Source organism: Bolinopsis microptera, chromosome 5 (genome assembly GCF_026151205.1).
Source record: "Bolinopsis microptera isolate Bmic1 chromosome 5, MBARI_Bmic_1.0, whole genome shotgun sequence".
In the NCBI taxonomy this organism is placed as follows: domain Eukaryota; kingdom Metazoa; phylum Ctenophora; class Tentaculata; order Lobata; family Bolinopsidae; genus Bolinopsis; species Bolinopsis microptera.
In genome coordinates, this window is record NC_087076.1 from 13225731 (window position 1) to 13251716 (window position 25986).

Here is a 25986-nt window from a genome sequence, read left to right on the forward strand (position 1 = left end):
ATTGTTCCAAGATCAGGGTAAAACAGCCAAAATACTGTCTTATGTAGGTATCTTAGTCCTGCTATTAAAACAACAGCCACTCCAAGGAAAAGGTTTGGAAAGAGGAGGGATATTGGAGAACAGAATATATGCAAGCACAAGGAACGTCAAAATGAATATAGAACTTCCATCTGCTGATATGATAGAAAAGATTATTTGGGCGATGTGCAGTAGGCAGCTCAGTATTCCGTTTAAAGTAATTGGAATCCATAAGCAAACTAAAAGGTTTAGTGTAGGTGTTATTAAACTTCTCTTTCTTTATAAGCATTGCGAAAAAGGAAAATCTAATATCAGGAATGTTTATAAGAAACTGTGATAAAATTTACGGCCATGAATCAAATCTGACAAAACTATAAGACTAACTTTAAATCATGAGTGCTAGAATATTGCGTCGGGTATTTATATAGGAACAAGAGTGTAGACTTAAATTAGGCTAGGTTATTGGTCAAAATAGCCAATAGAGCATTATTCATTAACTTCATAAGCCCAACTTACCAAGTAAGAATCTAGTCCATAGAACAAATCTCTTTAACTCTCTTATACATTCGACACCGCCTGAAGGTGACTGCATAACACGGACAACGTGGAATCATACGATAATAGGGCTTGCAGCTTCGATGACATTGTGTTCGATGTTGGTTTTAATCTGGTGTCATGCTTGAGTTGGTTTTGGCCTTTTCATGTTTATATTTTATTTGTTATTGTATTGTATTATAAAGCTAATATGAAAACATATACATTTAGTATCTAAAGTGTATAGCGAGCATATTTTAACAATTTCATAGTTCAATAATGTATTGTGATGACTGAAAATATCGCATGTCAAATCACAGTGCGTACCGTTGCCTGTGGCGCTCCCCCCCCCCTCACCCCCGAAAAAGAGCCTCCTGTTGGCGCCCCTCCCTTGTTGCCCCTTCCTAAATCGAAAAATTAGGTGATTTTTAGAGGATACGCGGTAAAATTTCTAAAATGTGTGTATCTAGAGCAAAACACACGTTTTGACTAGTACTTTCAGTTATGTTTTCGAAATTGTCCCATATTCAACCGACGTTTGGCGCCCCCCTCAAATTTTTTTTTCTTTTTTTTTTTTTAAAACAAAGACGGAGGGTCAGCGGCGGCCCTTCGATACCGCCACTGGTCAATCTATAAAACTACTTTTATAAGTTTTTTAATAGGAAAACAAAATTAATGTCGACGTCACCCACTCTCAGCAGTAAAACCCGGGCTCATAAAAGCTTAATAGAGCCTGTGTCCTTTCACCAGCTGTGGCAATGTGAGTGGTGTGTGGTAGACTCACTTTACAGCGTGTTTTATTAGTAATTACAATGGCGCTAGTGCTAGTATATGGTATTACTACTTTGAAATCAAGTTTATTCAGATATAATATATTTTTTAATTGATTGTGGAATTGAATTGGTGATAATTTGGGCAAATAACTCAACGAAATTCCATAGTCAAGTGTTATCCAAGTTTTTTCCTGTGAGTAAAGCATGTGCGAGAAAGTTTTATTAAAATGAATGTCTATTTTTGAATTGTTGAATCTTTAAAATTTAATTTGAGAATGAAGTATAAAGAGATGTTTAATAATTTTTCACCAGCTCTCCACCTTGAAGTTGCATTTAGAGAAAAATCAACAATAAACTATTACAGGTTAGATGTTTACCTGAGTTCTATATCTTTCGATAGCAACTCCATCTATCAATCTGATTAGCAAGTCATTCTGTATTCCACCAGTACTTGTGATCCTGGTTGCAGCTTTCAACATGTTTTATGGGCCCAACACTCAGCTTTCACAGTTTATGACTTCTGGCCTCCTTGCGATGTCGTAGCAGGTAGACCATTTCTTGTTGTCTCGGGCTAACCAGATTGTATAGGAACATCGAAGAGCGACCAAAGCAGCCTCATTCAGGGCTTTATTCTTCGTTCTCTTCGCCAATCCAAAGTAGTTAAATAGAGCTGGTACAGTATGGTGCCAGAAGCCCCTACACCCAATCTCTACCGTAAAGAGCAGAGCTTTCCAATCAGCTCTCTGTTGTAGCGTGCTTCTTTACGTGCTACTTGGTCACTGAAGTTACTCTCGTCACCACAAGTCAGTTCAATCAGAACTACTTCTCTCAAACTATCCGACCATACTACAATGTCGGGTCTCTCCGCTGTGTTGTAGATGTGCTGTGGGAACTGGGCAGGTAGTGTATCCTCGTCCCATATCAGCTTCCAGTCTTTCGCTCTCTCAAAGGGCCTCTCCTTCCTCAACTTTGGCTTTGGGTGTTCATACTTCCCATCCTTCGACTTGAACCGTATCCATTCTTTGTCGGAGGTCGTGGAACACAATAATTATATTTCATATTATATAATATTGGTAGCAGTGGACAATTTCCGTTACCTCTGTATTGTGCTCTGCCAATTGCAACACTTGAATTAATTTATTGTATATATACTGTTTGACACACTTTTCCCTCGCCTGATATCTGAGGAGAAGAGCTATGAGAGATATATGATATTTATTGCTCATGATTTACGATTGTGCTTTGCCGATTGCATCACTTGATTTAATTTATTGTATAATTATACAATATAAACATATTATAGTGTAGACTTTCTGTCACAACAAGACTGCTACCCATAGTAACAACTATAAACAGAACCCCTAATGTCTGCTAACAATTTTCTTCTGATCCTAATGTGAGCCTTGTCTTTAAAAACTCAACTGAACTAGTGTTTCGGTGTGTGCAAGCTTTCAGGCATGCTTATTCCTTTCTCTGTTGTATAAATTGTTTGACTATTTTTCTTTTGTAAAAACATGATGAACTCTATCCAATCTTTAAAAATACCTACCTGAAAAAATAGCATAATTTATACTTCATAGTGTTTTATTTTATGTTTTTTAGACCTTCAGATCAGCTTCTAAATTTAATGAAGGACGATTCGAATTATTTAACTTTGAATGATATATTTAATAAGGTGCAATGGCAAACAAGTATGAAATTATCAACACTCAGAGTGAAGAGGAACGCATGAAGCTTTTGGTTAAGAAAAACAATGCTGGAAAGCTGGTTGAGTTTGCTAAAAATCTTTTGTTTGGTAATGCCATCTGAATTAATCATTTTACTTAAGTGCAAGAATGCCTACTTATTTTCACTAGGTTTATGATATTACCTGTCCTTGATCAGATAGACAGGTTGGTGAGCAACTGTATATTTTTAAATAGTTTTATACTTAGTTTCACATTTTATCCTAGTCCTGACCCAAATAAATGGTATTTGATAAGTAGATAATGGAACAGCTATTTTCACTGATTGAATTTGAAACTTAACCGTCCTGTTGTCAGATAAGAAGATTACTGTTACATGTAAATGTGCGATATCTCTAATTTCTTTACTGGAGCAACAAGATCTTGTCAAGCAGGTTTCTAATCAGCTCCCTTATTCTTAACTGTTAGGTTTTGAGCTTGATTTGCTAAATTTAGTAATAACGAATTATCTAGTGTATGGACGTGTCCATTATATATACCAAAAGTCAGTGGGCATACGTTGGCCTTAATAGCTCAGTCACTGGTTGCACAATTGAAATAATTCTTTCTGGTATGACTTACTACCACCACTGGTTCGAGGAATTTGTCAAATTGAAAAATATTCGAGATCATTTTTTCAAATGAAGGTTCATTTTTGCATTTATTTGATAGTTGGGATAGTCGGATCGAATTAAATTTTATTGAATTGTGTTTGGCCATTCGAATTACGTTTGTCCTTAAAAAATTAGAACTGTAGCTTCTCAGATGACCGAGATATGAAGCATAACGAGTTTATTCATTACGCGTTAAACATTATGGGAATTGTTAAGGGTGCCCAATTAAGGTGTCGTGTCACGGTGTCACATAATCACCCAGTCAATTTTGTTAACGAGATACAGAAAATGCTTGATAACTTCGTCATTTCTAATCTGTTTTGCCTCATGTTTTCAGATCATATGCAACATTTGATACTCTACCGTCTCTGAAAAATTAGGCGTTCAGCATGTTCAGAGAAAACAGTATAGGTGTTTTAATATTGAATGGGCGTGGTCTTAAATATTCGAATTTTCAAATTTTGACGGCGGAATCCTCGAACTAGTAAGTACAGTATGCCATCTGCAAAGCAACAGCTCTCAAATATAAAACATGGTGGAGCTATTAAGGCCAACGTATGCCCACTGACTTTTGGCCCACCCTGTACTATGCTATGAATGTGTATATTCACTTAATAGTGAGTTCTATTGTCGTTCAAATGATTCTACCATTTTGAAAACAAGTGGTACATATTTAGATATTTCTAATTCTAAAAGTTATCTGATTGGCTGTTTGCCAGGTTACAACCGAACTGATAACAGCTCTCAACACTTTTGTCTCTTCTGCTCCAGTTGGCTCGCTGCAAGAAATTTCTCAACACTTTTTGGATGTTATCATGAAATCCAACAACTCATGCGGAAAGTAGGTAGCTCACTGGAAAATTGTTAACAAGATTAGATTAATAACATATAATATTACAACATCGCAAATTAGATCTTTAATTTGTATCAAATTTCTAGTTTTACATTCAGGAGTTTTGAAGTATTGGGACAAGTTTTGAATTGTCTTGAGGCTTGTCGACAAACGGTATCTTGTGATGGTGAGGAGTTTACTGGTCCAGAATACAGATCTCATCTCATCAACAAAATCTGCAGTGTCAGGTACCTGGGTACATACAGCTTATATCACAAATTTTCCCAGTGCAGAAATGGAAATATGGTTCTATAAACTTTAATATAATGCAGACAGTTAAACTATGTTTAAGATTATATGATATTAATTTTAGGTGGCCCCAAAACAACATCCTACACATTGGCCAGATGTTTCAGGACATAACAGTTTCACAAAGTGAGATGGCATTTTTCATCGAGAAGATTTGTTCCAGCCTGTCTCTTGTGAAGTTTGATGTTGTTCCACAGATTGTTCACTTATTACTTCTATCAGCTGCTAAGGTAACTTTTGAATGAGTTTTCTTAGGGTATGTACTATACAGATGCCTTCTTAATTAAAATACTGGGGGGGGGGGGGGGGGGGGGGGGGGGGGCAACCATATTAAAGTATATTAAGGGGGCCGGGGGGGGGGGGGGGTCTTCATCAAAATTCTCTCGAAATTGACTTTATAGTTGTTTCTGGTAGAAGGGAGTGATATCTACCAGCTGCTTTTGGTCCCATGGAAAAATATTGTTCCTAGCCGAAAACCTGAAAAAATCGTAAAAAAACGAGGTCCAAGATTTTCAAAATTGAATAAAAAAATTTTAAAGGCCTATCTCAAAATTTTGGCTCGATCAAATCTTCTAAATGGTCCCTAGAACATATCCTGAAAGTTTCAGGGTGATTGCTCAAAAAATGTAGGAGAAGATAGATTTTTAGACTCGATTTTCAGAATTTGCGATTGAAAATCGCTCGCGCAATACAATTACACATAAGCGGCAAGCGCTGACCTTAGACCAGCGATAATTTCGGCTAGGAACAATATTTTTCCATGGGACCAAAAGCAGCTGGTATATATCACTCCCCTCTACCAGAAACAACTATAAAGTCAATTTCGAGAGAATTTTGATGAAGACCCCCCCCCGGCCCCCTTAAAGTATATCCCCGGGTCAAAATCGGAAAAAATCCTACATTTTAATATACTTTAATATACCTACAATTAGAAGATTTATATTCTTCGTTAAGATTTACATGATGAACTATATTTTTCACTCAGATTCGCAAGATAAGCCTGTTTTAGGACTAGTACATGAATTTCCATCCAGATTGGTCAAAAATTGGCTGATCTATGAGCTTTAAAAAATATGCCCATATTTGGGCATACGCTTTCGTCCAAATTCGCTTTTGCCCAAATTCGATAAAATTTCAATATTTTTTAATGAGACTAACTCTATGTGAAAGATATAACTCAGTGTTTGTTGGATATAGTGGATACTAAGTAAAAAGACCTCCATGAACAAAATTGGGAAAATTGCACATAATATCTCGGTTCAGAATACTAGCCAAAATAACTTCAATAAATTGAAATAACTCCATCAGTTTTCAATATTTTTTCAAGAACTTTTTGGAATCGATTAAGGATTGCATTTCAAGCTTATTTTGGGCAACAATTTTTGATGTAGGCCTCCAAGGAGATAGGGATATATTAAAGTATATTAAAGTATATTAAAGTATATTAAAGTATATTAAAGTATATCCCCGGGTCAAAATCGGGAAAAATCCTACATTTTAATATACTTTAATATGGTTGCCCCCCCCCCCCCCCCAAATACTCAAAAATTAAGTTTTGAACAGCAATTTTATTTTACAAACCTAATCAAACAAATGTATATATTTGTTTGATCAAAGTTAAATGGCTCATGTCAGGGTCATCACAAGAAAGTTGTGTTTGGATTAACAAGTAACTTCAATGATATGGAGGAGAAGGAACAAAATGAGTGAGTTAAGCTTCTCCTTTAGCTTTCTAAGGATTGAAATTATATTTATTGTTTTTTATTGAGTGTTTCTGAGCTGAAAACTTAACTTGGTAGGTTGACCTTACCTCTGCTGAAGTACTAGTAAATAAATTTGGAGAGTCATAATTAGTAATGATATGTACATAGCATCAAATCAACAGTCTGTATCGTTCTATGACTATACGTGGCTTACACACATTCTGCAGCCAAGAAGAAATGACACGGGATGTTGAAAGTGAGCGGAGTCAAGCAGAGGGAACATCACTTCTACACATCTCCTTCGCTGTAAAACATGACCTGGTCAGTTCAATCTCTGTTAAGTAGATTTGTGTTCTGTCTTCAATGAATTGAATAAGTTTTTCTTGTTTCGATGTTTAGGATAATGTTATCCCTGATACATCTGTCCTGTGACGCTCATGGAAGATGCCTGCCTGCTGGAATCCCGAACAAGACTTGTAAGTTTATCTTATATTAATAAAACATGCATTTATGTAAATTTCAATATTGATAAGGTGAGATTTAAAATTTGCTGCCATGTGATCCTGTTGTTCGGCAGTTCGATGATGGAGATGCAAAACTCTAATTTGCCATGATATTCTCAGTGTAATGTTTCCTTTAAAACGCAATTGGATGCTGTCATCAATTTTATTATAAGCTAAACGGCTGGCACATTTCCAGTACTACGTAAATCCAGTTATTCTATGAAATGGAGGCTCATTTGGAATTAAGAGCTCTACTGAAGGGGGGGGGGGGGGGGGGGGGGGGGGGGGGGGGACCATTCTACTTCATTGGAGGAGCCATTGGAGGAGCCGTTTGTAATTTTATAGTTAAGTGAAAATGTATTTAGTTTCGTAAAGTAGAATACGAAAAGTACAGTAACAACGCAAGATTTGGATAATAATTAAACATTAAGATTAAGTAATTAGTATCTGTAAGTAGGTAAGTAAAGTTATAATACTATTTTATCATAGATCTAGCTCTGAGTTTTCTTTCTGCTTCTTTGCAGTCTTTAAAAGCTTTTTTTGCTTTATCTATATCTGCTTGTGTAAATTCATATTCAAGACCATTACTTGAATTTATAATGGATGGTACTTCCACCTTGCACACAATTCTCTCCAGGAACTCCCAGCAAACCTGCTCAAACCCAGCTTCCTCTTTCCAATAATACCGATTCTCACTTAGTTTCGTCATGTACGCTACTGAAACCTCTCTCTCGATTCACTGTCTACCTCTTTCACACGGCAAATGTAAAGAAGGGGACCATGTATCACTACAACAAAGTCCAACTCTTTGCAGTCGTCATTATTGGCTGGGGTTTTCTCGATCGTAGTTCCTGGCCCAATCCGGACTCCACCAGTTGACATGTCTCCAGCATCCATTATACCCGCTCCGTATCCAGCTAGAGATTTATCCTTCTTCTCTAGAGCAGACTAGAGGCAGGCCTGATATTTTGTAGCAGCAATTTCGTTAGTCTTGCTCATCCTTAGGATAATAATCCTTAGTCCGCTTTCGGAAGATCATCTCAATGTGAGGGGACAGGTCGCCGTGGTGGCCCTTCTTCCCGTTTCACTCGTTTTTTAACCATCTTAGGTACTAGTTTCAATGTGTTTGAGATGATTGATATGTTTATCACTTTATGTGAATAAAAATTTGACGACAATTTGATTGTTTACTTTTTTTTGTCCCAATTATTATTCATAGAAGTTTCCACTAATATATTTAATTTCTATATCTGTATCTCCTTAATTTTTAGAGTGTACGACTAACACTTAACAGTCTCATGATCTGATTTTCTGAATCCTTTACAGCATCATCTTTAGATTCTTATATAGACGACTTAAACATTTACTATTAAATTGCTCTGTAAAAAGATAAACATTTAAATAATCTGATGGAAGCCTGATTTCCTCTTGCAGGTCTCCAAGCATGTCTTCTATTGTACTGCAACTGTTTGAAACAGGTCAGGCACTGTTAGAACTTAGAGTTCTAGGTGCCATTTAACTTAATAATGTCAGATCCAATAATGAATCTAGAATTTTCGAGTTATAATTATATAGAACAATTCGACAAAATATTACAACGAAAACAGCACATAACATATAGGATCGATATCATCAAACACTTTAGACAAGTCTCCTCCGTCTGAAAACGTTTGGTTATTCATAAAGTTAATACGTATAACTGTATAAGTTAATACGTATAACTGTATAAGTTAATGCGTATAACTGTATAAGTTAATACGTATAACTGTATAAGTTAATGCGTATAACCTTATAATTTTGGAGAACCGGGAAAGACATTAATAGCGGCGTATAATGTATTCGTTACGGTATTAATAACAGATACTACAACTAACAAGTACCAACAAATTGTCAGATTAGCCTCCTCACCAAACATCACTGTCAATGGCGACCCGACTGCAATGAGGTGGTGCCCCATCTTGTTGGAAAATACATTTTTAAAAGTTGCCCTTCCTTTTCAGAGCTCGTATTAACTTTCCTTTAATAAACTTTATATAATTATCTGTTTTTATTGTCTTTGCTACCCCCTCCTTATCATCAAAGAAATAAGGACCGATTAAACCAGCATCTTGGCCAAGTGCAACAAAAACAGTAACTTTAACTCACGCCCCTGTCCTTGTTTTTAGAGCTTCCACCCAGTCATATGGCTTTTTTGCCCCAGAACCGCATATTCTGGCGATTAACATACCCTGATAAGCGAAAGTGGGCTTCGTCCGAAAATAATATGTGCTGTAGAAAATCTTTGTCTGACTCAATCCGATCAGAAATGAAACTAGCAAAATCCACACGTTTTCCCTTGGTTTACTGTGCATGTAATGTGGTCTGTTTTTGCCTGAGTTGGATCTTATAAGGACATTTTATTCTGTTCTTTTTCTTGATTCTGTCAAGATTCTTATTCGAAATGACACTTCGGGATCGTCCAGGCGTTTTGATTGAAATAAATTTTCGTGCACATACAGAATGAATGGTTAATAATTTAATATATATGTAGACCAAGGTCTGTGCACGGGATGCTTCCTGGAAGAATCCAGTTCTTTTAGCGGGGCACCCTACCTAAAGCCAAATTAAGATATAATAATCATATTCCTAAGAAATAATCAGAAATCGAATACCAATCAAATAATATGATATATATGAGTAGTAACCATATTTACTATGCAAAATGCCCCAACCACATAGTGTAAATTTATATAGAATTCAAATTCCATATCATCATTAAACCTCAATACCTAGTCAATATAATAGCCCAAGCAAAATTAAATAACTTCTTATATACCTTACTGTCATACTACAAATTAATTAAACATTTGAAATCTGTTGACCAGAGAATAAATTTCTAAGCCTAATGCAAGTGAAATAATTTAGATGCAATAATGAATGCCTAATGTGAGTATCATTTGTCAATGTCCTTGTAAAAAAGTCTGTACAAGAGATATGAGTAACTAATATAGAAGAAAAAACAGGAAGTTGTCGTCTGTTGTAAAATAAATAAAATATCTAGAATATAAATTAGAATATAAAATAACATTCAGTCAATGTGTCGTCAATAAACTGTACAATTATCAAATGTTAAAACTGGTTGATACAGTCACCAAAAATAAATACTAAGTATGATAAGTTAATAAATTAAATGTGGTCTATAAAACTACCACTAAGTATAATAGGTCAATAAATTAAAAGTGGTTTATAAAACTACCACTGTGGGAACCCCTTCTCCAGTTAAAACATGTCAGTCATGTGCAAAATCAATCAGAATGGTAAGGTGGTAAAAAAGGGAATATCTTTTTGATACATCAATTATATATGCCTCAGATTTAAAAGAATTAGAAGTTACTTAGTTATCGTCGACTATGATTGCAATGTAAAATTTTTCATATGAATTGTCGACGGTATAATTAGGGTCTGTTGTTATAGATGATAGTAGCTGTTTCTTATACGAATCACTAAAGCTTTTAACATCGGGCAGATTTCGTAGATCTGTTGGAACATTATTCCAACATTTTGCCCCCAAGTATTGAAAGTTTTTATGTGATGTTGATCTATTGACATAAAGGTTGCAGCTTTCGCCGCTCCTACTACCTCCTGATATGTAACTAAATTTGTTCATAAAGTTTGTAGGACAATTGTCATGGATGATTCTAAACATATAATTTGACAGATGGAGTTGTCGTCTAAGATGGAGTGGTAACCATTTCATGTCTCTATAAACATTAAGGCTGCTCTCTGTTTTTGGAACGTTGAGAGCTATTTTGGCTACCTTTTTGTACAGAGTGTCAAGTTCAGCAAGTTTTGTCTTGCCAGCTCTACAATAGATCGTGTCTAAATAATCGAATTGTGGCAACATGAGTGCATTGGCAAACATTTTCCTATATTTAATGGGTAGCAGTGCTTTACTTCTATACATGGCACCAGGCGTAGGCGGAGAGATCTTTTTCAGTGTGTAGTTGGTCTGGAGTCGGTTCACAACCCTCTTTATCTGCTCGTTCGACAGCATAGGGACCACATGCACAGTGGACCAGTTTGACCCACGGGATAAAAGTAAACGTCTCACACGAGCAGGGCTTCGGCCATTTTTGAAATAGGCCTCTATTATGGTCATTTTCAGCTGCTCTATAGATAGCACCATTACGAAACAAAGAGTTGAAAAAATCGAGCAATAATAGAGACTTGATACTTGGTATACACAAATTCGTACATATTTATACTATGTTTTTCATTCAAAATAGTCACACTTTTTACGGTACACCTGCTCCCTGTAGCTGTAGTTGCCTTATTTGGTACCTTTAGCTTTCCTTGTGCCAAAATGACTGATTTTTGTCGATATCTCTACAAATTGTAAGCTAAGACCTTCCTAGCTCAATTAGAGTGTGTTGAAAACCGGCGCACCATAGAATCCCCGATGATCAATAGCTGATGATTGAGTGCTATTTTTGGCTCGATGAGCTTTTGTGGAGACCTTATTTTTCTTTATGACTTGCATGTGGCTCTTGCGGTCATTATTGTTAGTTCAATGAATCAATGACACACGTTGATAGTTGAAAGGAGATAAGTCAATAGATATACAAAACTAAAATTAAACTTTCTTGGACGTTTAGGGACTGAGATAAAATTGCGGAAATCTGCCTCATTCTGCGCTGCCTCATTCGGGCAGACAAATAGGGCAAAATTGGGATAAGGCAGAATGGGGTTGGAACCCCCGCCCTCCCCCAAGTTTGACTTTATTTATTTATTATTTGTTACACCACATCTGTACCACATCTGTACCAGGAGTCCTTCCATCCGGACAGAATTAATGGCGGTTGGTAGGGTCCTCTATATAATGCAGGTGGAGTGGTAGAGAACAGCAAAACTCGTCCTTAGTGTTCCAACGTGCAATCTCTACTTCTGAACTGTTTGGCGACAACTTACCTGTCTGTACCTCTTTCCCGAGGCAATATGCCCTACCCATTCTTAGACCGGGTGATACTCTTCATGCCTTCAACTTACAACCCAGATTTATGTCTAAGTTTTGACCTAGTCTATTGAGTCCACGATGGATGCTCTTGCCATCTTCCATCTTTTTCCCATCCGTAACCAGAGCTTCTATTTTTGAAGCAAAATTCGACACAACCCATCTTTATAAAGTTATAACAATGTTACAATCGTATACAATCGAACAGAGACACTACCCCTATGCTATCTTGGATGTGTATCCTCTCGACCGGTCGCCTCACTTCTGGTATGTTCCATCACTCTTGATGGTAATCTTTGTGGGAACTGTACCGTCTGATCCCTGGTGTTCATGCGATCTCCTTCGGTTGTCTGCAAGAAGATCTTCTGTGATCCGCGAGAGAACCTCTTGTTATTTTGTGTTATACAGGGTATCCCACGAGTCTGCAGGCCCTTTATTTATTTATTATTTATTACACCACATGCACACCTGTACAAGGAGCCCTTCTATCCGGACAGAATTGATGGCGGTTGGTAGGGTCCTCTATAGTGCAGGTAGAGTGGTAGAGAACAGCAAAAAGACTCGTCCTTAATGTTCCAACGTGCAATCTCTACTTCTGGACTGTTTGGCGACAACTTGCCCTCAAACAGTACCTGTCTGTACCTTTTTCCCGAAGCGAGTTATGGAAATCTGCCCTACCTATTCTTAGACCGGGTGATACTCTTCATGCCTTCAACTTTCAACCCAGATTTATATCTCACTTCAATAATATGGAGCCCGTTACACAATGCAGATAAAACCTTTCATTATTGAGAGGGTGCTCAACTTCAAGAGGTGAAATTACTTTTGCAGCTTCAGCTTATGTCGTTGAGTACAGGTACTTGATCAGTTTGGCCTTAAAAATAGCTATCCACTAAGAAATCCACTGATGAAATTACAGAATTGGAAGCTTCAACAAAAGAGTTGAATGTGAGAGATATTTATTTTGAGACAATATTTACCTAGAATAGCTTTTTCGATAACTCTTTCTTCGACCTGTGGAGGTTTTTGTTAATCACACAATTTTTAACGTAAAGAAAAGTCTTCTTCGCTTTCATCTCTTCTGCGCTTTCATCTCTTCTGCGCTTTCATATCTTCTGCGCTTTCATCTCTTCTGCTTTTTCACTTTTTCATCTCTTTTGCTTTTTTATCTCTTCTGCACCTTCATCTCTTAACAGCTACTCTAGGTCCTTCAATTCCTGAAGTTCTTAGCCATTGATGTTCTTGATAAATCACGTTTGAAAACCACTTTACAAGAGGGCTTAGCTATGTATGACTCACACCATTCACTGTAGCTTTCGTTCTTCGTACCCAATATTTCTTCAATATACATTGCTTCCGTCCAAGACGAAGAAAAAGTGATGACACCACAATTTAAAAACTTGTAGTTTTGTTGTTGTGTTATTGTTTTGCGCTGTTTTATACAATTATTATTTATAATATCATTGGGACTTTCTTCTTATTTCTTCCTTTCCGGTAAATAGCTTTTAAACCTGTGTTGGGGGTATAAACAACCAAATAAATAAATATAAATATGAAATTTAAGAGGTAGTCAGCTGCTCTTCAGTCTTCACCCACTCGGTTAAGAAAGCATCTGCGAGGTTGGTGAATTTCTGTTTATCAATTCATTATCTATCCCATATATAATATATATATCCCGTATATTCCAAGCACGATGTATGATTTGAGTCTCCGTCTGAAATTATTCAATGAGGTTATGACTGAACACCGACTATTATCAAATAAATGCTAGATAAAATGTTATCTACCCCTCTTTAATATTGTTCTCTTTCTTTTGTTGGCTCTTTTCCATTACTTCTTCTATAAACCCCGTTTAGAAGGTAGAAAAAAGTGACGACAAGGTAGGTGGGTCGAAATAAAAAACATGTGGTGTTATCGTAACATTTGGTGAGTGATAAATGTCACTACAAACTCGGTGGAGCAGGTGAAGAGTCTGAGTGAGAATTTAATGAATAATTAAAATAATATTTAGATTATAGATTGCACTACTCTGAGTACTCTCAATATCCGTCTCAATCACAGGATTTCTCATGATCCCAGGCCCAAAACTGACAGAATAATCAGTCTTCTGTCCCTTAATCTCACCCTCCTAGTCCTCATCCACTCCAAGAGAACGACAGATATCTTGAGTTGATTCCTTTGACAGGAAACAGAGTTCCTCCCAGTTAATTATACCTGTAGCTCTGTCCTGAGCGGATGTTATAATAGGCAGCCATCACAAGGTTGAACCCAACCGTCTCTGTGATGGTCCTTGCGGAACCCTGCTCGTCAACCATGTGCTTGAACAAACCACCGTGTTTGTATGCCTTCTGGTTGATGATGTGTTGTGAGGTGTTGTAAATGATCTTTGACCACTTCTTGGCTCGCTTCCCGTTTTCACGGCTGGTTGGAGGGAGTACCCACCCAGCGTGCTGTGAGTCTCCTATCTTACAGCACTTGCACCACAGGTGCACAGCAGTTCCGGTGGTCACTATCTACCCCCTTTCTATCAGCCATGGTGACCCTGATAAGCACAGTCTTGCCTCGGACTGAAGGTCAAGCCCAGGACGTTAAGGTCCACTATCTCCATACTCAGACAATTTGAATAATTTAACCAATAAAAGAAATCTTTATTAATTATTATGAACAAATAAATAACATTTTTTTCCTTTCTCTCTTTCAGTGGTCTTGTCAAATCGTTTCAGTTTTAGTATTAACCTTTTTCAAGATTCATAATTGGTTTTCCAAAATCAGTATTGACCATCATATAATAACAAAGTTTGAAGGTGTGTGATTGTGTCGATCTATAATAAAACTTATTATATTGACATAAACACTTTTTGATTACTTTTAATTATTCCACTCGATTACGTTTTTTGTTCCGTCTACTTTACGAAAGTTGTGTTAGTGAATAATGATGAATGTGACGTCCTTCATTTTTCTTGCAGGTGTTTCTTACCAAAAAATAACTAGTGGAAGAGCACAAGTCAGGATGCCCATCTCCCCTGGGCAAATAGCACCACGGGATAAAGTCAATAGTGGACTAGCTGTGTGGGGAACATACAACTAAAGTGGAAGGGGCCGGGTGAAAGCATCAGGGTGGCGGCAGTATCAGCAATAACTGGAATGATTTCCTGCCAGTAATATCTACTCTTCTTATATCCACTGCATAAGTGAGGTGAACCCTTTACTAAGTATTCCACCGCCTTGCAAATGTTTGTACATCGATGTTTGTTGACAGTTTGCGTGTAACTAATTATGACAAATGGTGAGTAGATCACCTGAATTTAATGAATAATCAAAATAATATTTAAATATTAGTTGAATATCATTATATGCTCTTGGAAATCCGCGGGAAACGTCGTGTATCTGGGATCATGTATATAATCGGATTTATTGGAAACAATTACAGGACAATTCTGAGAATTCTCCAAAATAGACAGGTGCCAGGCAACATGGCTCTAAATCGACTCTAAATTCTTTTGTTTAAAAAATCCTCTTGTTGGTAGTATATATTTCGTACTACGAACTTCTCCGAGGAAATTTATAGACGTTCGTAAAAGACATTTAAACATCAAGAAAGTATCATACCAAGATTCAAACTCACCATTTAGGATGCTAAACGCCCAAAAAATACAGTAGACGCAATCCATAATCATGTTAAGCTGGAAATAACAGATTAAGTTGTAATTAATCTCGGATGCTAACAAACAGTATTTATTAAAATCTTTTTTTAATAAATCCTCTTGTTGTTAGATTATTTACTGTACTCTGTAGAAGTAACAACCCCTTCTCGGGGTCTTAAAATTGTTTTGCGCAATTAAGCTTGTAAATATTTTGCTGACTTATGAGACCTTCCGCTCGGGCTGTTAAATAAGTGTTCTGAAAGTAAGACTAAAACGGTAGCCTTGGTAATGATGAGAGTTACTACCGTGAGCACTATGATGGAAGTCTAGAAGGCCACCTGTGTCGCCAGATCCATAACATTTGGTGAGTGATAAATTTCACTAGTGATAAATTGCACTACTCTGAGTGCTCTCAATATCCGTCTCAATGACAGGATTTCTCATGACCCCAGGCCCAAAACTGACAGAATAATCAGTCTTCAGTCCCCCCTGTGTCGCCGGATCCATAACAAACAGCGAATTAGATGAGGACTGCTGACTGTATGAGGAGCGCTCCCTTTTACACGAGGCAAAGTCCATGTAACGTGTAGCTCCAATTGATAGCGTCTTGTGAGACCCTCCGATTGGGCTGTTGAATGTATATTTTACGTGTTTTCTAATCCGGCTTTTCCAAACTATGAGCTAACAACTTGTGAACTGTAGGTGAGAGCTAACATTTCAGAGGAGAGAACTTCTCCAAAACAAATATGTCTCTTTACAGTACTGCTTGAACTCATCAAGCTTGTTAACATTGTCCTTGCTACTCACGATTCTCAAGATTACTGACAATCTCTTGCACAGTTCAGCAATATTGTCCCGCAAATGATGAGGTACGTTGGAAAGCAGCTCTCCAAATTCAATTTAACCGCTCGTCTGTAGCGAGACCCTTCCTAACTTCCTTCCCAACACCTTCTAGATAATTAGGTCAATTAGCCAATTTTTTTCTAACAACTTTCTAAATATGAGGTCTAAATATATCTCTCGTTTGGATGTCTGCTGCTCTATCTTCATTTTAGAGTTGCAAACGGATCAAAATGAGGAAGTCACTGTGAAAGTCTAATTGATGACTGATTGCACCAAGACTTGTGTGATGATTAAAAATCGTGATGAATAAAAAGATATCACCCGTTAGCATATGCTATTCCCCTGTATAAGCTCTCATTATCCTTGTTGTCTTCACACAAATACAAAGTGTTTTCTAACAATAATAGAAATAAAAAACCTTTTCTTTATATATTTGACGATATACTGAAAATATAAAGTTTCAGTTCAGTTATATTTAAGAAATATTACATGTTATATAATACTGATAATTGATATTTATGACATAACATACTTGTTAAAATCAAATGGTCAAACATGGATTCAAATTGAAATACATACCCATTTAATCACAACAATAGCGATGCTGCAGGCTATCCCTACGGCCAGTGCTATTATTCTGTCAACTGTCCACTGGTTGCCCTCTTCCACTGGTCGCGGAATCGATGCTGGCCGGTCTGAAATAATAAAATTTCAATTGTGAAGCCTATAACAGCCCACCATAACATTTTCCTCGAAAAAAAACGAAGCAAAAAAACCCTCGTCATCTTCAAAAGTTCAGAAATTCAAAGCTTCATAATTATAGTATGATAATGCTCGAAATAGGGAGTAATACTCTCTCCTGTTGGAGTGTCCTGTTGAGGTGTCCAGCACCGTTTTGTTTCGGACGACCCTGGGATAGATTAAAATTAGTATCCGTTAAAATAATGTCCGTTAAAATAATGACCGATAAAATTAAATACAAGCGTCCATTTTGATATCCGTTCCAAATACTGTCCTCTATATTCATACCTCCTCAGCTATGATCATTCTCTTACTCCTTGACTTTTTCTGTATATATTTGACGATATACTGAGAATATAAACTTTCAGTTCAGTTATATTGAAGAAATATTGCACACAATACTGATATTTATGACATAACATACTTGTTAAAATCAAATCGTCAAACATGGATTCAAATTGAAAAACATACCCAAATAATTACAACAATAACGATGCTGCAGGCTATGCCTACGGCCAGTGCTATTATCTTGTCAACTGTCCAGCCCTCTTCCACTGGTCGCGGAATCGATGCTGGCCTCCCTGTACTGTGTCGCCGGATCCATAACAAACAGCGAATTAGATGAGGACTGCTGACTGTATGAGGAGCGCTCCCTTTTACACGAGGCAAAGTTCCATGTAACGTGTAGCCCCAATTGATAGCGTCTTGTGAGACCCTCCGATTGGGCTGTTAAATGTATATTTTACGTGTTTTCTAATCCAGCTTTTCCAAACTATGAGCCAACAACTTGTGAACTGTAGGTGAGAGCTAACATTTCAGAGGAGAGAACTTCTCCAAAACAAATATGTCTCTTTACAGTACTGCTTGAACTCATCAAGCTTGTTAACATTGTCCTTGCTACTCACGATTCTCAAGATTACTGACAATCTCTTGCACAGTTCAGCAATATTGTCCCGCAAATGATGAGGTACGTTGGTACGCAACTCTCCAAATTCAATAACCCCTCGTCTGTAGCGAGACCCTTCCTAACTTCCTTCCCAACACCTTCTAAATAATTAGGTCAATTAGCCAATGGTTTTCTAACAACTTCCTAAATATGAGGTCTGAATATATCTCTCGTTTGGATGCCTGCTGCTCTATCTTCATTTTAGAGTTGCAAACGGATCAAAATGAGGAAGTCACTGTGAAAGTCTAATTGATGACTGATTGCACCAAGACTTGTGTGATGATTAAAAATCGTGATGAATAAAAAGATATCACCCGTTAGCATATGCTATTCCCCTGTATAAGCTCTCATTATCCTTGTTGTCTTCACACAAATACAAAGTGTTTTCTAACAATAATAGAAATAAAAAACCTTTTTTATTATATACTTAAAATTATCCGCCTATTCCTGGACTTTTTCTTTATATATTTGACGATATACTGAAAATATAGCTGCTGGACCGGTCTGAAATTACAAAATTAAAATTGTGAAGTTTATAAAGCAATGAAAAGCATTAGTTTGGTCAAATCAAACAGAACATATGCTATCAGACTTTCAACTGACTAAGGTAGGGTTAAAACAGTTTCGACGCTAGCAACGATCCCCTTTTTTATAGCCTATAACAGCCGCACTAACATTTAATTCGAGCCAAAAAACCCTCGTCATCTTCAATAGTTCCAAAATTCAAAGCTTCATAGTGTTAATATGATAAATGATAATGCTCGAAATATGGAGTAATGCTCTTTTCTGTTGAGGTTTCCAGCGGACACACTATAGTGTGTTTTACTGTTTCGTTTTGGACGACCCTGGGATAGATTAAAATTAGTATCCGTTAAAATAATGTCCGTTAAAATAATGACCGATAAAATTAAATAAAATTAAGCGTTCATTTTGATATCCGTTCCAAATTATGTCCTCTATATTCATACCTCCTCAGCTATGATCATTCTCTTACTCCTTGACTTTTTCTGTATATATTTGACGATATACTGAAAATGTAAACTTTCAGTTCAGGTATATTTAAGAAATATTGCATGTAATACTTATACTGATATTGATGACATAACGATTCAGATATGCTACTAATTTATTTACACGCCCACAGATGGATAGTGTTTGTACTGGAACACGCCTAACTCCTTATTCAGCAATGTCATAAGTTAGCTAATATTTAACTCTTTGTCTGGAATAAACAAGTAAAGCAGCAAATGCTTTCAATCATAATTTGCCCTTTTCTGATTAATTACGTTGACTGATATCTTAGTGTTCATAGTATCAGCATCTGTAAATATCTTCGCCCGGATCTGAAATAAGCAGCATCGTTAAAAACTGAAGGTCGGCAACATCTGGAAGCTCCACATTATATTTGAATTAATCTATTTATAACTTTATAACAATGAGCAGCTGCATCGAATCATATTACACATTTCCGTCGCTAAAACTTCTGCTGCTGTATAGGTGTGTAAAGCTTCAGTTTACCCATAACTATATCTAACAACACCTACAGACAGGTATACAGGTGTGTATTACCAAACGGTCCCTGTTTTGAATTCCATTGGCACTACCACGTTGTACTTTACCACGTACCTCATTCAGAGCTTGAAAGCACCTTTTTTATAATGGAAATCTCTTGTTTTGTAACCCTTTGCAGACCAAGTTTGCAAACTTGGTATAAGTAAATTGTAAAGTACATTACTTTAAAATCTGCCACGAGATGTGTTTGGCAATTTTACCTGTCTCATAATACTGGATTCTTGTCCTGACGATATTATGATTCCTCATATTTGGAGACATTTTGGAGACATTGTCTCCATGGGAATTTCATGGGAATTGGAGGGGAATTAGAGGGGAATTACGTATTATTGATATTTAAGCACCTAAATTAGCTGTATATGGCTTAACTGAGTTCTGGTCTGTCCCTCAAATAAACTAAGACCTTTCACATGCGAAAAGAAGACAAAAAAGGGGGGTGGCGAACCATATTTGCCACAAAAAAAATGTCAAAATTTTGTTTTCCATATTTCGCCCTAAAACGTCTCCAATGAGTTTGGTTGGCACCCTGGTTGATCTGGAAGTACGTTACCAGTTATTTGGGGCCTTCAGGGGGGAAAATGGGCCGAAAAATGGGCCGAAAAGGGGCATTTTCGGGTGTTTTCAAATTTGAGATTTCAAAGCCAGATTTTCGGCTTTAGTTGGCTGGGACATGCCCAAATTGGTGTGGGTGAGTTGCATAGAGGTAGTACAAGTGTGATCCGTTGCAGAAATCCGGGTTCCCAAGATTCAAAATGACTTGAAAAGATTTTGTAAAAAATTGGAGACATTTTGGAATCCATGGGAATTTTTTGGAGACATCCATATTTCCCTCCCAAATAGCACTCAATATCTTTTTACAATGAAATAGATGTTTCGATTACTACAGCATTCAGGCGATCAGGAGACTTATATGATACTCCTGTTCTTTTTTCTTACAGGGAATTGGTACTTGACAAAATGTTGTATTGGAGGGAATTTGGTATAAGCCTTGTTTGGCTTGATCGATGTTGGTCCAGCCAATCCAATGACAATTCAAAATTACACGGGAGGTCCTTATGTTCTATTAAAAAGCTGTCAAAATACAGCAAACCCATCCTATATTGCAAAACCAAGCGGGCCAATAAGCAGGATTTTTATTTTTCTCAGGAAAAGTTTTGCTGATTGAGTTTGCTAGTTCTTGTTTTGTGTAAGCTTACAGTCCTCAAGTATTGAAGAGAATTTATCTATGGTGACATCTTCTATTTGATTGTATCATAGAATTTCTCTGAATCATCATACAGTTGCTGCTTGAAATGGGCAATACCTATCTTCTATTGTACTACAGCAATCACTGCCACATCCATAGCCGTTGTATTGCTTGTAAATTTCGGCGGATCTGAAGCAACTTATTAATGAACAACCTTGGCTGCAATTTTCACATTCTAAGAGTGGCTGACATGCCGAATAAGTTCAGTGTAGTCGCTATTACTACAGGGGTCTCACACATCTTGTATTAAGTTTCATAATCATGAAAAACTAAGTGTGATAAACTCCCACTGTCGGGTGGGCCTTCCTTTGTCTTACTCTCGTACTGTCTCTCCCTCACATACACCCAATGTTTCAGACATCTCACAAATATAGCAAATAACAAGCTCTCCGAGATGGTTTTCATCACCATTTTCTCGTGAGTTGTCCATAGCAAGTCAACCCTTTACCGTCTAAAAAATTGGCCAACACCAAGTGCCATACAGTCTGGTAAATATATAGTACAACTTTTCATCAACCAAGCTGTTAATGCCATAATGTTTTTATCATCTTAGGGAGTCTAGACGGTAAAAACTGCTGTGACAACAACTTCCGCCTTATGGCACAGTTCTGGATCTGCTGTATTTTCAGGTGGAGAATGTCTACCAGCTGGTGTAATCACCAGTGACTGCACATTTTCAACTCGTAAGATCGTTGGTGCCCCAAACTAATATGACTTGCTATAACCAATGCAAGCTTAGGGTCCTATTGCACTGACCTTTTGGCTTTAACACGTTCACCTGGAAGGACTGTCCAAGGGTTCCTATTACCGGACACGCGAACTGATGGGTCTTGGTGTTAGAGTCGCCCATGAGTTGCAGCTCCGCTAGAACTGTTTGCTGGACAGTTTTCTCAGGTGGAAGTGAGAACCTTCCGTTGCTGCACAGAAGACTGAGTTTCAGCAGGACCTGTTCATCAATACCGTTGACGATACCAGCTAGTGACGATCGTGTCATCACAAACACTGAGTTAATTCTGTTCTCACACTATGAACATACTCCATTGATTCTTGTCGTTTCCGGTTCTCATAGATTGCACTTAAAGCACACCTTTCCTGAACAGACGCCTATGCTGATAGTAGCAATTTCTGATTAGCATAATCTCAGACACATCGTCAAGTGAAAAGGTAGCTTGCTACTAGTGGTTGTATCAACTGAGGGAGGGTATTAGTTTTATTATGATGGAGTTTTGGCTTATGGGTCAGTCTGCACTTTGATGTAACTGCGTCGAGGGCTGAGGCAAGGGGTGCTGGGATTGTGGGGGATAGGGTTGTCTGAATCCCCAGTTATAAGAGTAGTCTTCCCCAAACTTGTAGGACCTGTCTTCCATTCTTCGGGATGAAACTTATTACTAGCTTGGCTCTCCAGGAGAAACTCTGTAACTTCTTTGAGGATCTCATCACTTAGCACATCGACCAGAGTGTAGGTTCACACACTGGAGGTTCTGTGCATTTAGGGAGGGGGATTTCTGTAGCAGGTGTGCTTCAGATGGACTCTGGACGCCTGAAATCTGAATCTCTACTCAGCTTCTCATGGTCTTGTCTCCAGGGATACAATCCCACAGTAGGGCATACAGGTTACCAACAGCATAGAAATAGCATCTGATATAGCCTGTATGTTCTGCAGTAGTCTACAGAAGCTCTTTTTAGTTGGTTTGTCCAATCTTGCTGAACATGCTGGATGCCTGGTCTGGGAATGATTTATCGAAACCACCATGGACATATCCATTCTGAAGAATCATATTCATAGAAGCTTCAAGAGTTGTTTTCGTTCTGAATTTTGTTAGCACCCTTGATATTGCAACAGGAAGCATGCCATGCAGAAAACATCTGGTACACTTGAACTTCCATTTCCTTACCACTGATGATGATGGCAAGGACAATCGACTCTTTGAAGCCCGTTGTTTTACTGTAGGTTTATCCTGATGTTCAAGTTCTTCAGCAGACTCTTCTCAGCTACGGGAGAAGGGAGGAAAGGACTTGTACAGGAGGGTCTCATTGGACTGCTGGGGCTCTCTCGGAGGTTCGATGATTCTAAAGCTGAATATCAGGTTTGGCTGATCTTTTCATTAACCAGATTTACTGGAGGTTAAGAACAGATGTCTCTTTTGTTCTGGGGTGACTTTGAGTGGTCGGTTTACACCATCACAGCTTCTGGGCCATTGCACTAGGTCTGTTCTGCGCAGGGGCTTTGTTGTCTGCTAGAGGTTTTCTTCTTTGGGAGGAAGCCTCCGAATACGGCTAAACGATGTACCATCAGAAACAAGGGGATGTGGAAATTCCGGGGTTCCCTGCAAGGTCAATTCCTAGGGCCATTACTCTTCCTACTGTAATATGAACGATATAATTAAAACTGTTTTCAGACAGTGGAAGTGAAATTTGGTACTTTATGCTGATGACACTAATAACTTCATATCAGGACCGTCTAGAGAAGCAACATACAAAAAAGCCAACGTTAGTGCTTAAACATGTTCACGATTATATGAAATGTAATCTACTCACATCAACATGTCAAAATGCTGCTACATCATTTTAACCCTGCCAGGCTGAATATGATGACACTTGTTGCACGGAGCTAACCATTTGCTACCCTGCTAGATGAATCTAGATCAATATCATCAATGTTAAGTATCACTAAAGTCAAGTAGACCAAATTTTAGGTGTTGTTATAGATAGTAGAGCTTAACTGGTTCCTGCCACATGCACGTACATCCGTAAAAACTGAGGTCCCATACGGGGCACTCGTAAGAATTCGGCACTCGATACCTGCTGAACTATATTTAAAAATATATAATGCTCTATTTGAATCACAATCTAAGTTATGGTAAAATGTTTGGGGAGTTGTCCTCAAAGAACGTCTAATGAGAGTCTTTTTATCACACAGACGCACTGTATTAAGAATCCTTTTTTGGGGTGATCATCGACTCATATCTAGAAAACTAATCAACATGTGCAAGAACTAGACAATATGGCATGCAAATACTAGGCCATAAACATTTGAAAGGAGCATACGACACCCATTTTTATAGTTAAATGATTCTTACGGCTCAAAACTTGAACAAATAATCACTGTATTTTAGAATTCTCTAAGATTATCAAGTACCACTGCCCATACTCCCTTTATGAAGGCTAGATCCAACTTTTCAATAACCGTGCAACGGAGTCTAACAGTTTATTCTTCTAATAAATCAATACCTTTTTGTTTAATGCAGCCAAGCTTTGGAACACAGTTTCATAAAAAAATTTAAACAATGGTATAATTTTTTTGCCCGTCAATCACTCAATACATGCATAGATTTATACCTAGCACTGCTGCTAATACCTTTTTTAAAGTCTTTTAAATATCGAACACCAATGCACTATTTGATCTTTTCTGTTTTGTCTAAAAGACCCGTCAAAAGGAAACTCTGCTTATAACAACCAAGCCCTCAAACAGTTTTCGTTACAAATCTAGTTGCCTTTTGAATTTCATTCGTCAGATGTTGCACTGAACGACCCTTGAAATCACTCATGGTTTAAATTCAAATCAAAGGTAAAAAAAAGTCCATTCTCTCGTCTCAGGGGTAAATGTGACAAGAATACCTGGGCCCCCTTGTCAAACATTCTGAACTCAGGTCGAGCTTGACCTACTAAATTTGAAAAAATCAAACTCATGTCCTTAATGAACTATTAGAACCTCAAGACCTCAGAAGCTGAATCCGCATGTCTCCGCTATCTAAAATGTTTAAGAGCCCAATCACTCATCACTTACAGTTTTAATCCTTCAAAGTGAGTTGTACTTCTAGTTGTTTTTAAGTAGCTGTTGATAGTGTAAACAGGAGTGGACTTATCTTTTCATCTTCGTGTTACGAATTTGTACCTTAATATAAAACAATCACTGCCATGGGGTTTTTCTAAAAAGGTTCATTGTAAAGCCTCCATCGTATGGTGTCCTAAGTCCTCTGCCCATGCAGTGCCTGTCAGCCTCAGCTAACAAATAGGCCCTAACATAACATCAAGCCACAAATAGGTCTAATAATGATTTAATATTGTTGAATAAAGAGAATTTGAATATAATATTTGTTTTATTCTGAAATATTTGTTTTATTCTGAACTTCAAGCATTTGTCTAGAAACTTCCATTAACTTGATAAAATTAGACGAAAGCACTATTTATACAATCCCAGGCGCTGACTTAAAAGAGGACTTGACGCCAAAGAATTTTAAGGTTACACTTAATTCAATCTAATTGCCAGCGGCACATAACATAATTAAAACTATTGCTAACAATATTGTACTACTGACTGAAATATCTCAGATCTATTTTGGGTCGTTTTTAACAATTGTAGTTGTAATTCTAAATAGTAGATATCCCTAATGTTATAACTTTTAAATCAGAGTGAATTAATAAGTTGTATATTTGATAATTTTAAATTTATTGATATTTTAGTTCGATATGATATTAATATTGATTATGATTGATATTGTGTTTATTGACTTGAATGAAGCTAACTCAGACAACATAATACTACGTCTTTTAACAAAGGGACTTGGAGTATAAACGACCGCAATTTGCATACTTTTCTTTCCAACCAAAGAAATCAGGAGCAAGTGTGGGTGCGTAAACGTTTATGGTCTGCACTCTCAGATCCTGTAATCACCCTGATTCATTTCGACGTATTCTTTGGTAAAAAGTAACATAATACTTTCTGGTCCACTCTCTGCGTACTCCAAGTCCCCTAAGAATATGGTCTGAAAGTTGTGCACTAGTTATATATATAAAATATGTTATTGTCTTCTTAACTGATACTAATAAAATTGTTTGTTTTTCTGAAATTGTATGATTTTTCTTGACTGCACAGAATACTCTATAGTAACACGGTACACTGCACAGAATACTCTACAATAACACGGTACACTGCACAGAACACTGGTCGGATATTGAGTACACAATATAGATCAAACTGTCCTGAGATTGTA

The 25986-nt window shown here is 37.3% G+C and overlaps 1 protein-coding gene and 1 long non-coding RNA gene across 2 annotated transcripts in view; both read left to right on the plus strand.

Moving 5' to 3' along the window:
* LOC134815018 (penicillin acylase 2 proenzyme-like) overlaps nt 1–25986 on the plus strand; it is a 79574-nt gene that overhangs the window by 9619 nt on the left and 43969 nt on the right. The gene's annotated exons all lie outside the window — the stretch shown is intronic.
* LOC134815101 (uncharacterized) lies at nt 4406–4888 on the plus strand. The gene is made up of 3 exons (XR_010160213.1): nt 4406–4504; nt 4615–4743; nt 4869–4888. It is a non-coding gene; the product is annotated as an uncharacterized LOC134815101 (long non-coding RNA).